This window comes from Podarcis pityusensis (genome assembly GCF_964106645.2).
Source record: "Podarcis pityusensis genome assembly, chromosome: 15".
Lineage (NCBI taxonomy): Eukaryota > Metazoa > Chordata > Lepidosauria > Squamata > Lacertidae > Podarcis > Podarcis pityusensis.
The window spans coordinates 8,988,766-9,000,932 of record NC_138040.1 but is presented as its reverse complement, the minus strand read 5'-3'; the positions used below and the strand labels follow the sequence as shown (position 1 = coordinate 9,000,932).

General features: G+C 46.4%; 1 long non-coding RNA gene across 1 annotated transcript in view; it reads left to right on the top strand.

Moving 5' to 3' along the window:
* The window catches only part of LOC308464142, a 37,499-nt gene extending 26,686 nt beyond the window's left edge, over nucleotides 1-10,813 (top strand). The window contains exon 4 of the long non-coding RNA XR_013979877.1: nucleotides 10,202-10,813. This is a non-coding gene — a long non-coding RNA (uncharacterized lncRNA). The remainder of the gene's footprint in view (nucleotides 1-10,201) is intronic.
* Nucleotides 10,814-12,167: the final 1,354 nt, after the last annotated feature.

The following is a 12,167-nucleotide window of genomic DNA, read 5'->3' as shown; positions in this document are numbered from 1 at the left end:
CCTTTGCAACCGTGAGCTCAGATCTTTTGGATTCACAGCTGCAGGACAGAATGCCCCGGGTCAGGGTGGGGCAGAGACAGGTCTCACTCCACTTCCTGCTTCACTTGAATAAACTTTCTCCTTGCCATCCTCTTTCTTCACCTGGCTCAAGGCAGCCCTATCAATCTATCCTTACCATTAATTAAGCAAAGGCAGGCCTGTAACTGACAGCGTGCTGCAGCCACTGGACTGGTTACTCAAGCTGTAAAATCCAGCATTATACCTTGACAGTTTAATGAACATATTCATCCTGCACACATCCTTGCCCTCGAACGGTTCCAGGCAATGGAGTCTCGTTTCCATCCAGCAGGTACACAGGTTTACTCTTACTGGCAAATATACGTCCAAGCCTTTGAGGGTTCTAGGAAGTCAGATAAAATAAAATTGAGCCTGCAATGAGAGTCATTGACCTGTACTGTCTGCCCAGAATTTGAAAAGAACTCTGAAGATCCAACGGACTCTAGAGAAAACTTGACAGCATGATAAAGACCCCATTGTTGGTCTGATCATCTTATCTAGAGGAATTCTACCCCAGACAGTGGTGGTTCTGCGTCTGCGACCCTACAACAAAACGTTGCAGCGTAGACTGCTCCTGGTCAGGATTCCAGCCAGCTAGCCCGGTCATTTCTCAGAATATCCCATTCCATTCTTCCTCCTCCCACGTTTTCTGGTTTTTTCATTCCTCCCCACAATAGTCAGTAAGCATTTTGTTGCCATTTTGGTGCTCATTAGATTGATTTTGGGATTCTCCCCCTCCTTAATTTCCCCCCCCCCCCATTGCAAAATGGTGCTTCTGTCAACTTTGGATCTGCTCAAGCCTGCCGATACTTTCCTCTTTCACACAAGTGATGCTGTCTTGATGCCGACCAAACTGAGTTTGCTGTTAGTGTATAGCAGGAGCTTTATACCCTTTTATCAATCAAAGTGCTTCATTCCCTTTGTAGAGAACAGTTCTTTTCCAAACTGGATCAGCACACTTTGATCCACTTTAATTGCGCAAACCTTGAGATCTCTCCTGCGAAATACTAACCGTCCCTCCGTTTAATTGTTTTCACCTGTCAGATAAGCCTTTGTTTATTCTTATTGCAATACTTCCTGGGATAGCTCAGTTGGTAGACCACAAGACTCTCAATCTCAGGGCTGTTGGTTTGAGCCCTGTGAAAGATTCCTGCATTGCAGAGCATTGTCCTAGAAAACCCTCATGGTCCCTTCCAACTCCACAATTCTATGATCATTTTGCACATAGCCTGCATGACAAAGGTGGACATTTCCTCCTTGGTTCCTCCCAGTTTTCACTTCTGGGATTTGAATGTAATTTTGGGTGCCCCCTAAACAGTCGTTCACCTTTAACCAGCAAGGCCCCCTCCCCTTCTTTTTTGAAACTAAAATGAATTATTAATACAGACTTAAATGATTCATAGATATCATCACGTTATATAATGAACTGTGTGTATTACTGATGAAATAGCATTGTAAGGTCCTATGGATCAGGGTGGGCCATTTAGCCTGTGTGGTCTGGTTTTCCTAGAATCTCTGAGTCCTGCCAATGTGTGTTAAATTTACATCCATCATCCTCAGGATCTTCTAAAAGGGCATAACTTAGTGCTGTAAGCCAATTAACTTCTACAATTTGATTGATTTAATCATACGAGTCCCTGAATTGATCAAGCCATTAATTAATTGATTGCATGTGGGAAATAGCAGTGGCTCGTCGCCAACCAAGTTTTACTCAGCATACACCCGCTGAAAGTAATGAGCCCAAGTACGGCCATTATTTTTAATAGGTCTATTCTGAGTAGGACTTGCACCCAATATGATTCTTTAAATAATGTATGCACATGCACACATAGGAAAAGTATTTTATCCTATTTTATTTAACTAGGGCCGCCATACATCAAAAACCATGGGGGGGGGTTTGGCATATATATATAAGCTCAATAACTTGGGGTTTGTATAAAAAACCTTGGTTTTTCCTTTAAAAAGTTCAACAGTTTGGGGGTGTCCTGAATTTTACTTTTTGAAATATGGCAGCCCTAATTTAACAGGAGGCTGACAAGTGCATGGTGTTCTCTGCAGAAGCTGGCTACCAGAGCCCAGCCACCCTGAGGCAACTGCCTCACCTCGCCTCATGGGCAGACAGGCCCTGGGCCCACCTCAAATGTAGGTTCAGCGGAAAAAGCTGCCGACAGCACCCTCAGATACGCACACCCATGGCACATTCTCTGCACCTTCAGATTTTTATTTTTGTAATGGAGTTATTTTTTGGTTTTGTTTTGCTGGGGCAGGTTTGAGGCTGCTCGTTTACATGGGTGGTCGCTGGCTTTTTCCTCCTGGTTTTATGGGGGGGGTTAGGGGGGGAGGTGTAGGTGTTTTGCCTAGTTTTTCCACAAGGAGGGTCGTGAGCATCACCAGTTTATCCTTCTGGGAAATGGGTCGTTTCGCGTGCCCACAGCAGTTCCTTAGAATTCCAAGAGTTCTCTTTCTTTCTTTCTTTCTTTCTTTCTTTCTTTCTTTCTTCTCTTTTTTCTCTGAAAAGTCCCATGTCTGAAGTCCCATGTCTGAAGCCTTTGCTAAGGTCCAGGGATTGCATACAGTGGTACCTCAGGTTAAGAACTTAACCTGAAACTGTTCTTAACCTGAGGTACCACTTTAGCTACCTTTAGCCGCTGCCTGATTTCTGTTCTCATCCTGAAGCAAAGTTCTTATCCCAAGGTAATATTTCTGGGTTAGCGGAGTTTGTAACCTGAAGCGTCTGTAATTTGAAGCGTCTGTAACCCGAGGTACCACTGTACTCCTGAGGGTGGCAGATGGTGGATGAAGGACCCTGGGTGGGAGACAGGAAAATGTTGGACTCCCAGGGTAAGAGGCTGGGAGGAGAAAGGAAGGATCCCAGGTGAGAGCCGGGAGGGGCTGCTCCCTTCTGTGGGTGGTGGAGGCTGAGAATGGCCTTTAGCAGAGGACTCTGAATTTTATTTCTTCTGTTTGGGTTTTTTTGTAGCTGTCATCTTATTGCATTGTGAAAAACTTTAATAAAAATCATGAGAAAAAGAGAGAGAGATTCCAAGAGCGCCCCTGTGGTCAAATACAGTCGTACCTCAGTTTTCGAACAGCTTCGTTCACGAACAACTTGGAACTTGAATGTCGCAAACCCGGAAGTAGGTTTGTGAACTTTGCCTCTGAAATCGAACGTCTGGCGTGACTTCCGTGGCTTCCGATTAGCTGCAGGACGCTCCTGCAGCCAATCAGAAGCCGCGCCTTGGTTTCTGAACGTTTCGGAAGTCAAACGGACTTCCGGAACGCATTCTGTTCAAAAACCAAAGTACGACTGGAGGGAGTGATCTGCTGCTGTAAGGCAAGGTTGGTGGAATTTTATTTTGTTTTTCTGGAAAGGACAATTTCCTTGGGCAGGGGCGAAACTAGGCTTTATTTCACCCGGGGCCAAAAAACCCAGTTTGGCAACCCACACAAAGATTTGTGCACACACACAAGGTAAGGTAAGGAATCTTACAGTGGTACCTCGGGTTACATATGCTTCAGGTTACAGACTCTGCTAACCCAGAAATAGTACCTCGGGTTAAGAACTTTGCTTCAGGATGAGAACAGAAATTGTGCTCCGGCGGCGCGGCAGCAGCAGGAGGCTCCATTAGCTAAAGTGGTGCTTCAGGTTAAGAACAGTTTCAGGTTAAGAAAGGACCTCCGGAACGAATTAAGTACTTAACCCAAGGTACCACTGTATATCGCTTCTCCCTCCCTTCCTCCTTTCTCTCTCTCTCTCTCTCTCTCTCTGCCAGCCCATTTCCTTCCTCATTACCACCAGTATGAAATGAAGCAGAGGACTGTGTGGCTCTGAAAGTACATCAGGTCTCGACTAGTTAAAAAAACCTCACTCCTCGCATTTTGTCCTGGGGGAGAAAAAAAGCCCCCAACCCACCAGAGCCAAGTCAGTAGGCCAGGATGATCTGGGACACCTGGCAGCTCCGACTTCCTCCGTGGGTACAATGCGGGCTTTTTAGTGCCCTTCCAACTGGAAGCCGCGGCACAGGGCCGGTGCCAAGGGCCGTCTGAGCCGATCTGTGATGCCATCCATCCCTGTCCCCCAGCTGCGGCAGATCTGTGGGGCACGCATTCTCCCTCGGAGAAGGAGGCGCTGAGCCATAATCGGCAGCCATCCACCGAGAAGCCCGTTGAAGGGACAGGGAGCTGTCCATCACCCGGGGCAACTCAGAGACGCCATAGATCACCGGAACGAAGACGCAAAATGTGACCTTGCTGGGAAAGTGGAGGCGGGGGGAGTTACAGAGGAATGGAGCAGGTGGTGTCTACAGCGGAGGTCATGTCCCTTTTGCCATTGTCCTCTGCTCACAATACAGTTGTGTACCCACTCCTGTGCCTTTAGGCATTGCCTCCCCAAATGAATCTGGAGTGAATCTGGCTCATTGCTTCTGAAGGATGCTGTGCCCATCAGGGTTCTCTCCTGGAATTTAGGAAGCGGAGAAGGATGCTAAGCCTGTTCAGAATGCCTTTGCCTTCGCCACCAGCCTGGGGTCTGGAAAGGAGGTTTTCTATTGGCTCAGAAAGAAGAGGCGGTTGCGGGGCACATGCTTCACATCCAGAAGGCCACAAGTTCAAAGCCTGACTTCCCCAAGATTTGGGGAGCAGGTGGTGGGAAAGGAACCCCCTTTCTGCCTGAGAGGCCACGGAGAACTGTGGGCTAGAAGGTGCAATGTTCCTAAGGCTGAAGGCCAGGAACTTACAGACCTCTAGATGTTGTTCAACTCCAGCACCCATCAGTCCCAAGCGATCGGGGAAGGTGGAAGTGTATGGAGGGCACCTCATTGAATGTCTCTGATATAACGGCGGTCAAATTAGATGAGCCTTTCAGTCCAGGTTTAAAAAGGGCACAGGAAGTGGGGGTACAATTGTGCTCAGGTGCTGCTTATAATAATAATAATAATTTATTATTTGTACCCCACCCATCTGGCTGGGTTTCCCCAGCCACTCTGGGCGGCTTCCAACAAAGATTAAAAATACATTAAAATTACATTGAAGATTAAAAATACATTAAAATGTGGGCTTCCCCTGTGTATCTGGTTGGCCACTGTGAGAACCACCATTTCCTGTGGTTTCCATCAACTACAATTCAGAAGCATGCTGCCTGCAATAATGGAGACAGAAAATAGCTATCATGACTAGGTGCACTGATAGCCATTGATCCTCTGTTAATTTGTCTAATCCTCTTTCAAAACCATCCAAGATGGTGGCCATTGTTATGTAGTCAGTGGTCTGTGTTTGCCTGAGCTTGAGCCTGGACTAAGGATTCTGAGCCCCTGTGTTCTGATTCAATACATGATATCCATTCACAGGACATTTCAGGATTTGGGCCTCTGCCATTGGCCCTTAAACTCTGATTCATGATTCGCAGCTTGGAAGTTTAGACAGCCAATCACATTGGGAGTGGGAGTGGCCCAGGCCTTCAGAAATGTATATAAGCAGTTGCTTTGTCCCTGTTGTCCAGTTCTGTTAGTTCAATAAAGGTTCTTGCTGTTATCCAGGCATAGGCAAACTCGGCCCTCCAGATGTTTTGGGACTACAACTCCCGTCATCCCTGACCAGTGGTCCTGTTAGCTAGGGATGATGGGAGTTGTAGTCCCAAAACATCTGGAGGGCCGAGTTTGCCTATGCCTGCTGTTATCACTGTGTCTTGCCTTGTGGAAACCCACCTACACTTCAGCCATCACTGCCTCTTGTGGGAGAGGTGCTGAGTGAAGAACTCCTCCCTTTTTGTCGTTCCTGAATCTTCCAACATTCGCCTTCATTGGATGTCCACAAGTTGCAGAGTTGCACGAGACAGAGGGAAGCTGAGGTGCGAGCTGTACATTTGGGAAGGCGTTATAACATTGCCCGGTTCACACATGACCTCAGTTCCACAGCCAACATATTAAGTTGGCTCTGAGGCCCAGTTGCCACTCTGATGCCAGAGAGGACATAATGGCAATATTGTATTTCGGCTAATAAACAAGCCTTTTTTTCTGGGAGCCATTTGACACAAAAGCGAGACTGTCTCCCGCGGAAAGCAGCCCTTCTGACACGAAACATAAATAGCCCAGCGGAATAAATTATTGCCACATCACCCGCCTGCTGAAGTTTACAAAACGAGCAGTGGCAGATAAGGTTCTGGGGCTGGAGAGAAAGACTTGTCTTGACCTAAGGCTAAATCTCAGAGGAGAAAGGTCCCAGCGTGAATGGTCAGTTCACTGCCTGTTTGTACGGGAGCAGAGAGTTTGCTTCAGACTGGGGGGCCCTCAGGTTTACCTAACTACTGTTCTTCAGCTGAAAGCGGCATGCCAATTTCCAACTGGCTTTTCCTGCTTCTGGTGCTGGTGTTCACAGAATTGTAGAGATGGAAAGTAGAGTTGGAAGGGACCCAAAGTTCATCCAGTCTGACCCAACTTACATCTGGTTCTTTTCCAATAGGTATGGAGAACCACACACAGCCCTCCAGGGTTCTCTGCCCAGCGCTTCGAACCCTGGACGCATCTCAGCTCCCCAAAGCCACCAGCCCTCCCTCACCTTCCTTTGTAAATTGTGTGTTTGTGTGCCAGACCCCTCTAATCCCTGGATCAAGCAAGTGTTACAATCTAACCAAGCCTTCTAATTCCGGGAAATGGCCAAGCTACAGTGGTACCTCGGGTTAAGTAGTAATTCGTTCCGGAGGTCCATTCTTAACCTGAAACTGTTCTTAACCTGAAGCACCACTTTAGCTAATGGGGCCTGCTGCTGCCGCTGCGACGCCGGAGCACGATTTCTGTTCTCCTCCTGAGGCAAAGTTCTTAACCTGAGGTACTATTTCTGAGTTAGTGGAGTCTGTAACCTGAAGCATCTGTAACCTGAAGCGTCTGTAACCCGAGGTACCACTGTAGTTTCCTGGTGAGATGATGGGGGGTGGGTGAAGGGGTTCAGTGCGAGACAGCAAATGTGTGTGGGGACATCCCTTGACAGAAAAAGCCAGAGTTGATGGCAGAGTTTGGGGGAGTGGTATGAGCAAGATGAGGATTTATTAAATTGGTACGCCCCCTTCATCAGTAAATCTCCAGGCGGTTTACAACATAAAAATACAATATAAAAACACAAAGTCCATGATAAAAGCAACAACAATAAAACACAAGCCAGTAAGCCCCATACCCACTGCTGTGTGTGTGTGTGTGTGTGTGTGTGTGTGTGTCCCTCAGCCAGTAAAGTGAGATGAGCACCGCAACCCCAGAGTCGTCCGCGACTGGACTTAACGGTCAGGGGTCCCTTTACCTTTACCTTTAAGGGCTAAACGTAGCCTCGGTTTCGCTCGGTTGTGAGAATATTATGAGCTTGGTGCAGAGTGCATTTATCCCCATACACCCCACATGTGTGTGTACAATTGTATAACAATTTGTTCCCAAATAATCTATACTATTATTTACTGATATTTCTTAAGGTCTCCAAGCGACTTGTAATTAATACTGCAATTGTCTGGTCGACCTGTTTGTTAGCACTAAAGATCTCTGAAGACCCGAAATCAGTGGAAATTCTGTGCTCAAATATACACATCCCCATGCCCTCCACAGACGACAGAAAACAGCGCAGAAAATTGTGAAGATCGTAATTCCACAGGGCCCTGCAGAGGTTAAAAGATCTCATCTGCAGAGTGTTTTAATTGCCACCCAGAGAATCAGGTTGGGAAGGTTCAGTTCATTATTTTGCACAGGCTGCATAGCATGTTCGGCTTTTGATGTACGGCATGAGGCGCCGATTAGGAAGCTTTGATGCTTTCGAGGTTCATAGGTTGAGATTAATCATTTGTGACCTTGGGACTTGGCACCTTCGTTCCCAGAGGCTGAAGATCAGCATCTGGATCTCTGGACTTGCCCCGTTCGTTTGTGTGCATGGATATCTGTGTGTGTAACACACGCGCGCATGATCTGAGCAAATAGCTAAAATGTACTTCAAAAGAAAATAGAGTTTTCCCTGTTAGAAGAGAAGAACGGAATGATTTAAAAGAGAAGAGGTGTCTCTGGGTCATTTCTCAGTGCAGCAAACATTACAAATTAATAATAATAATTAAGTTTATTGGTCACCTTTTTCTCAAGGTGTCTCAAAATGACTTACAATATAGAAATGAACACATACATTTCAACCCACAAACAATATATAACTCATTGCTTCCTGCCCCCATTTGTGTTGTATTTCCTTTGCACTGAAATGCATGAGGTAGAATAGCATAATGACAATGTACTGTGTATTTTTCCGTGTTTAACACGCTCCCATGTATAACACGCCCCCTATTTTGGGGGACTCAACATTAAGAAAATGGGGGGGAGATCCCCCAAAGTTGTTGAGTTTTTTTGGGGGGGAAGGGTTGCCCAGAGTTGTTGTGCAAACCAAACTATCCTCTGTCCCCTCACCGACAAAAGCAGCAAATCGCCCGCCCAATTGCCAGAACGACAGCCAATCAACACCAGCCCTTGCCGCAGCCACCAATAACAATCTCCGACTGGTGGCTGCAACCAATCCCACGTCCCCACAATGCCACTACCCATGTATAAGACTACCCCAAATTTTGAACATGATTTTTGAATAAAGAAAATAGCCTTATACATGGAAAAGTATGGTAATTTATTGTGTAAATTACACAAGGTACATAATGCTGTCACAGCGGACACTAAGACATTTTTTTTTGGCGGAAGACAGGCTGCAGCAGAATAGAAACAGCGTTGCATGAGACAAATACAGGGCAGAATGGAAATAGGAGGTACTGCTGGTTTCTTCTTACCAGTGTTCCCAATGTAGATCTTCAATCACCTGGTGGGAGAGGCACAATTTTGTGGTTCGCCTCAGGTGCCAGATTTCCTTAGGCCAGGTCTGTGCACATATCCTTAAAAGCAGCAATTTGAGGCAAACACCTGGCAATGGAAGCAATCCCTGGCACAGGTGTGTAGGGGGTACATACACCCCGTGTTTATCAGAACTGGCACAACCAAACTACAGTGGTACCTCAGGTTACATATGCTTCAGGTTACAGACCTCTGGAACGAATTAAATACTTAACCCGAGGCACCACTGTACATCTTTGGGTTTGAGCAGCTGGATTCTAGCGTCAGCCATAGGTGTTCAGAGCGATCACATGCCCCCCCCCCAAAAAACCCCCACATTCTTCTTTCCCTCATTCTGGTCAGGCAATTCTACATTTCCCCCACCCACTGGGAATATGGTTATTGCAACTTAGGACTCAGCTACATTAGTAAAAAAAAAAGTGTTTTTGAATGCACTATAAACATGCTACACCAGATGGCGATGGAGAGCAAAAAAAAATTCTATACAATTTTCCATAGAGGTTTTTTTTTCCTTTTGTTATAACGATTTAATTTCTGACTAATTTATAGCAGGTTTTTCCTGTGTGTAACCCAAATTTTAGGAAACTGCTATGTTCTGAGCTGCAAGAGAAATTTTGATACCAGGGATCTGTTTTAAGAAAAAGCCAACTAAATAAACTATAAAGGCATCCGACTTAGGCTGAGAGCCTACCACTGAGAACCCAATTTATTATATTTGTATATATTGTTGAACGCAACCTTGACCTCTTACATGAGGTGGTGGTACACAAATGCTCTTATACATGAACATTACATAACTGCACTAAAGGGGGGGATACACCATCTGAGGTCTGCCTCCCCCCCCTTGCTGTAGGGGAACTGCTGCCCCCTGCAGGCATGACCAGGCAATGACTTAACACTTTTCACGGTCCAGGCATCCACATAAAATGGCCCCCAGCCACGGCTTATATCAGCATAACCCGGATGATTGCATTGCGACGCATGAGTGGTTTATAAATAAATCTAATTTTTGGCAGGGCGTGGAATGTATAAGAGCTAATCGGTGCAAGGGAATGCCTGCTGCAAAGCGGGCTGTGATATAATAAAAGCATGTGGTTTGTCTCCTTCCAAGGATTAAAAAAAAAAACAGGTTGCAAAAAGAGATCACCTGGAATGTGATGTTTTTAATGTTGAAGCTGCAAAGGGCTGAGGTTTGTGGGAAGGGACGGGGAATGCAACCAGGCAGATTTGTGATTCCTACCCTCCCTTTCTCCTTCCACTTTGAAAAGCCTTAACCTAGTTTTTTTTCCTCCTCTTAGATAGTGGGCAAATGGTTTTTTCTTAAAGGACCGCGGAGGCAGCTGACTCCTACCATCTGAGTAGAAAGAACCGCGGCATAGAAGCTGAAAAGAGAAGCCCTTGTGCCAAGGTTACACCCAGAGCCCGTGGGGATTATTTTCCTTTTCTCCGTCATGCATGAAAATCATCCAGGTTATCACGGCCGGCTTCACCAGTCCATTAAGCAGCACAATGGAGGGCTGGGGACAGCTGCCCATAGCCGAGGGGCTGAGGGCAGAACCTCTCCATAAAGACAGTCCTCTCCTTCGGAAGCAGAAGTGGCAGAGGTGAGGAAGAGGGCCCAGGGCAGGCACCTCTGTTCGCTCATGGGGCTTGGTGCCCCAAATGTCAGGGACACCTTGGAATGAAGAGGAAACGTGGGCCTCTTTTGCCTTTAAAGCTCATCCTGCTTCATTTGCACTTCCCAGGACAATACGCAGACGAAAGCATCCTTTGACAGCCGCAACACCTTTGAATTTTGGGGTGCCCTTCTCTGGCTAAGCAATATGTACAAAAATGCACAGACTAGGGGGAAACGTGTTTCAAATTTCATATATTGGTGGTGATAGAAATGTATTGCATACAGAAAAGTCACTTGCAAAAATAAAAATAGCGATTCTTCAAACAGCTCTTGTTTATTCACAGGCCAGGACAGAACTGAACTGAAGGGTTCAGTCAGCCTGCTTATATAGAGCTCCAGTACAATGTAACTGTAACAATTTTCTAAAATTATCCAATCACGGAACGTCACTTTCAATCCCTTATTTGCATAACTATCTACAGTATCCCCCTGCTGGCCCAGGATGAGAACTTCAGTACATAACACCCAGCATAGCAGTCTTATGAACCCCATCCTATGCCTCCCCTCTCTGTGCGTAAACCGACTGCGCAGAGAGGGCATGGGCAAAGGGGGACCTGCCTCCCCACCCGCTTTGCTCAGGCTCGGTGTTGCAGCTCTCTCTAGCATCTTCTGATCCCTGCATCCCTTCCCCACTGGAGGCGGGGCTTCCCTCCTCGCCAGAGGAAGGCTGCTTCTCACAATCTTGGAGGCTCCCTGTAACCCAACTGCCCTTCCACCTCTCGCCTCTGAGCTGATGGCAGTTCCCTGACACCCTCCAAGAGCCCCTATTTTCCAGGGACGTCCCTGATTTAGAGAAGCCGTCCCGGTTTCTGATTTGATCCCAGAATGTCCCGCTTTTCCTTAGGATCTCCCTATTTTCATTGAAGGGTATGGAGTTGTCCGACCCCCCAAGCCATCTGAAGGAAATCCTATATATGGAAGTTTTTTTTAAAAAAAAAAGTTTAATGTTTTATTATGTTTTTATATATGTTGGAAGCTGCCCAGAGTGGCTGGGGCAACCCAGTAAGACGTGTGAGGTATAAATAGTAAAATCATCATTATGGAATGGGATGGCCCTGTTTTCAACGGAGAAACGTTGGAGGGTAGGAACATAGCCTACAAAAAAAGTGTAGATGAGGAGAAAGGTGTACTAGCAAGTCAACGCACTTCCATGAAGATGTTTTCTTTAAAAGAAGAACATGCAAACGGATGTGGAGAACGGAATCTAAGCATGGAAGGACGAAGAACCAAAATGGACAGGTTTGCTCACCCCTAGTCACCCCTTGCCTGGGAAGGAAGACAGCTGATTTGGGGAACATTTGAGAAGGAAGAAAGGGAAGGAGTTGCAGCTCAGTAATAAGGGTGGGGGGGAGGCAGGAGGTCTACACCCAAGGGTGGTGAGCATAAGCCGTGGGTAGCCAACCTAAGGCCTGGGGACCAGATATGGCCCAATCGCCTTCTAAATCCAGTCCACGGACGGTCCGGGAATCAGCGTGTTTTTACATGAGTAGAATGTGTCCTTTTATTTAAAATGCATCTCTGGGTTATTTATGAGGCCTCTTTGGTGTTTTTACATGAGTAGAATGTGTGCTTTTACAGTTGTACCT